Source organism: Triticum dicoccoides, chromosome 7B (genome assembly GCF_002162155.2).
Source record: "Triticum dicoccoides isolate Atlit2015 ecotype Zavitan chromosome 7B, WEW_v2.0, whole genome shotgun sequence".
Classification (NCBI taxonomy): domain Eukaryota; kingdom Viridiplantae; phylum Streptophyta; class Magnoliopsida; order Poales; family Poaceae; genus Triticum; species Triticum dicoccoides.
The window spans coordinates 512,403,349-512,408,384 of NC_041393.1; positions in this window are offsets into that span (position 1 = coordinate 512,403,349).

Sequence of the window (5,036 nt, forward strand, 5' to 3'; positions counted from 1 at the left end):
CGAGCGATGTCCGGCGCCCCCTGGGCAATCAGGGTCTATGCCAACCCGACGTCTGGCTCATCCGGTGTGCCCTGAGAACGAGATATGTGCAGCTCCTATCAGGATTTGTCGGCACAGCGGGAGGTCTTGCTGGTCTTGTTTTACCATCATTGAAATGTCTTGTAAACCGGTATTCCGAGTCTGATCGGGTCTTCCTGGGAGAAGGTATATCCTTCGTTGATCGCGAGAGCTTATCATGGGCTAAGTTGGGACACCCCTGCAGGGTATAAACTTTCGAAAGTCGTGCCCGCGGTTATGGGCAGATGGGAATTTGTTAATGTCCAGTTGTAGATAACTTGACACTAGATCCGAATTAAAACGCATCAACCGTGTGTGTAGCCATGATGGTCTCTTTTCGGCGGAGTCCGGGAAGTGAACACGGTTTTTGGGTTATGTTTGACGTAAGTAGGAGTTCAGGATCACTTCTTGATCATTGCTAGCTTCACGAGCGTTCCTTTTGCTCTCTTCTCGCTCTTATTTACGTATGTTAGCCACCATATATGCTTAGTCGCTACTGCAACCTCACCACTTTCCCCTTCCTTTCCCTTTTAAGCTTTGCTAGTCTTGATACCCATGGTAATGGGATTGCTGAGTCCTCGTGGCTCACAGATTACTACAACAACAGTTGCAGGTACAGGTTATGCGATGATCATGACGCGAGAGCGATGTTGCTTGTTTTGGAGTTCTTCTTCTGCTGCTTCTTCTTCGATCAGGGGATAGGTTCCAGGTCGGCAGCCTGGGCTAGCAGGGTGGATGTCATTTGAGTTTCTGTTTTGTGTTTCATCCGTAGTCGGATGATGCTCTTATGTATGATGATGTTGTATTCGTGTGGCATTGTATGCCTCTTGTATGTATCCCCATCTATTATGTAATGCTGATATAATGATATCCACCTTGCAAAAGCGTTTCAATATGCGGGTCTATCCTTGGTGGGACCTTCGAGTTCCTTTTGGATAGGGTCGCATATTGGGCGTGACAACTTGAGTCCATTCGCATCTTACTTGCCTATGCTAATCACCATGATATCACCTTGTACCAAATGGACATTAAAAGTGCCTTTTTAAATGGTGAAATAGAGGAGGAAGTCTATGTTAAGCAACCTCCCGGCTTTGTAAATCCTAAGAAACCTAATCATGTTTACAAACTTCACAAAGCTCTTTATGGTCTCAAACAAGCTCCTAGAGCTTGGTATAAATGCTTTACCAAGTTCCTTATTGAAAAAGCCTTTGAAATTGGAAAATTTGATTCTACTCTTTTTACTAAAAGGGTTAATGGAGAACTATTTGTTGCCAAATTTATATTGATGATATTATATTTGGATCAATTAACCCTCGTTTTAGTGAAAAGTTTGGAAAGCCAATGTCGGAGAAGTTTGAGATGTCTATGATGAGTGAAATCAAATTCTTTCTTGGTTTGCAAATCAAGAAAACAAAGGAAGGTACCTTTGTTTCTCAAACGAAGTAAACCAAGGACTTATTCAAAAAGTTCAATATGCAAGAATGAAAAGGTATGACTACACCCAGGCCTACTAGTGGACATCTTGATTTGACCAAAGATGGTGAACCGGTCGATCAAAAGGTTTATCGCTCTATGATTGGTTCACTGTTGTATCTATGTGCTTCACGTCCCAATATTATGCTAAGTGTGTGCATGTGTGCATGATATCAAGCTGCACCTAAAGAATGTCATCTTAAGGCCGTGAAAAGGATAGTGAGATACTTAATCCATACACCAAACTTTGGCATTTGGTATCCAAAGAGGGCCTCTTTTGATCTTGTTGGCTACTCCGACTCGGACTATGCCAGTGACAAGGTTGATAGAAAGTCCACCTTGGGTACTTGTCAATTTCTTGGTAGATCTCTTGTATCTTGGTCTTCTAAGAAACAAAACTCGGTATCCTTATCCACCGCCGAAGCAGAATAGATTGTCGCTGGTTCATGTTGTGCTCAATTACTTTGTATGACCCAAACTCTTAAAGATTATGGGATATATGTGAAACATGTTCCATTACTTTGTGACAATGAAAGTGCTATCAAGATTTCTCACAATCACATGCAACATTCTCGAACTAAGCATATTGAAGTTCGTCATCATTTCATACGAGATCATGTTGCCAAAGGGGGACATTAATCTTAAGCATGTTCGCACCGAAAAACAATTAGCAGATATTTTCACTAAACCACTTGATGAGAAAGTGTTTTGCAGGTTAAGAGGTGAATTGAACATCATTGATGCCTCAAACTTTGAATAGGAACTCCATTTGACACATGCAAGGCATGAGCCTATGACTAATCCTTGATATTTCTCTTATGATGATAATCTTATGTCTTGGATATATTTGCACCTTGCATGTTATCTAACCCTTGTAGGTACTTGGATGAATCTAAGTCTATGAGATTGCAACTCACTCACATCTTGAGCAATCTCTACATCACCAAGTCTCTACACAATGGTGGTTGAAGACAAGGAAGCACGGAACCATTCAAACATATCCTTTGACAAATTTTATTATTGAAATTCATGATTGTCATTTTGGATACACAAGTGCTCTTCCTTGCAAAAACTAACCCATGTAGGTAGATGAACTAAATTCCAAAGTGGTGCTCCCAACTCTTGATGAGCTACATCAACCTTGAGCAACTCACATAAGTTCAACTACATGATCACGATCAACACCACCACCCAAGGTACGTTATTCCATCTTAGAGAAGCTTTACTCCAAGTCATGAGTCAAAGCAACTCGACAAGATGTGAATACATCAAGATGCTTAAACGAAAAACGATAACCCCATTTTGAGCTTAAACAATGAGTATGACCTATGATCAAGTGATCTCACTTGACTCCTAAGTCAATATACTTTAACATAGGTGACTTTGTCGCCGACCAATTCTAGATGAAGTTCTCTTGTGTTCTTTTCTATGCTATTGCATTTGTCTCGTGCATATTTGTTTCCCCCTTCAAAAAACTTCATCTAGATTTCTTTTCTTTTCTATTTGTTCTGCATTCCCTGCATCCAATTCATTGCAAATATTTCAATTAATTCCTTGCAAATCCTTGTGAGATCTTACTTATCTAGTGAGCTGAGGTGACAAGTGTTTTCTCTGTGATGAACTCGGTCACATCGGTCTATTGTTTTTGGTCCAACCGAATCCTTTCGGTGTAACCGAAGCATACAACTCGGTGCCACCGACTTCACTACAGGAAAGACACCTTGCCACTTGCTTCTGCATTCCTTTTTGATCCAACTCCACTCAATGAATCTTGTCCTCTACCAGCATCACATTCAACTTGCTGCTTTGTTCTGTGACTCAAGGACCAAACCCACTCGTGACAAAAAAATCCAGAAGAACCCTTCTTGGAAATTGATGTCAAAGGGAGAGAGAGAGATCACATCAAAGGGGGAGAGAATACTCAAACTGAAGGAGAAAGAGTAATCTTCAAGGACCCTAGATGCTTGGTGTTCAAGAGGAGAGAAGTAACATGTCTTCAAGAGGGGAAAGACATGTTCATATTTGCTTGTTTACATTAGCTCTGGTTTTTTTTCTTTGAGCTCTGATTTTGCTCTGATTTTCAGTTCCCTATCTCCTCCCAGTATCTCATGCTAGATTCAGGGGGAGCAAGACATCTAAGGGAAGGAAATCCTTAATTTCATTGCACATCTTTACCTTTGGGGACATGTCTATATCCAATGTGGTACTTAGTACTCACTCTACATGGCATCCCAGTCTTGGTACTCTTGTGGTTTCTTTTATTTGCTCTGGCCAGTAGGTGTATCTGTGTTATCTAACCTTGTTTACGCTGGTTCACTCCATCCTAAGCCAACTCAAGACCACAAGGTAAGTATATGCATCACAGTCATGTGTATGAGAAATTCTTGCTGATGTACATACTGTTTGCAAGAAGGACTCATGAGCATGAAGGTACATTTCCCATATTCACTTCTTTTGTTCTAATGCATATCGCCAAGATAGATGTAACACATTGCTTACTCTGTCATGTTTATGCATTCACATGCTCCTATATTTCAGATTCACATGATTGCATACATGTAGGGGGAGCCTATGCATGTTACATGTCTTTCCAAAGCTTTACTTTCTACTCTCTATGTATTTGTCTAAAGCTTTGACGTATGTTGTCATCAATTACCAAAAAGGGGGAGATTGAAAGCACAAGTGCTCCTTGGGTGATTTTGGTAATAAATGTCAACATATCTCTTGTTGGACTAACACTTTTACCTAGTATGTTTCAGATAAGTTCAACAATGAAGTGGCATGGACTAAAGGATGTCTGTCGGTGTCAAAACCGGCGGATCTCGGGTAGGGGGTCCCGAACTGTGCGTCTAGGCGGATGGTAACAGGAGACAAGGGACACGATGTTTTTACCCAGGTTCGGGCCCTCTCGATGGAGGTAAAACCCTACTCCTGCTCGATTAATATTGATGGTATGGGTAGTACAAGAGTAGATCTACCACGAGATCAGAGAGGTTAAACCCTAGAAGCTAGCCTATGGTATGATTGTTGTTCTCCCTACAGACCAAAACCCTCTGGTTTATATAGACACCGGAGAGGGCTAGGGTTACACAGAGTCGGTTACAATGGGGGGAGACCTACATATCCGTATCGCCAAGCTTGCCTTCCACGCCAAGTAAAGTCCCATCCGGACACGGGAAGAAGTCTTCAATCTTGTATATTCATAGTCCAGGAGTCCGGCCAAAGGTTATAGTCCGGTCATCTGGACACCCCCTAATCCAGGACTCCCTCAGTAGCCCCTGAACCAGGCTTCAATGACGATGAGTCCGGCACGCTATTTGTCTTCGGCATTGCAAGGCGGGTTCCTCCTCCGAATACTTCATAGAAGATTTTGAACACAAGGATAGTGTCCGTCTCTGCAAAATAAGTTCCGCATACCACCATAGAGAGAATAATATGTGTACAAATCTAATCTGCTGACGTATTCCATAGCGTGACATCATGTCACGGCCAAGCCTTTATTCGAA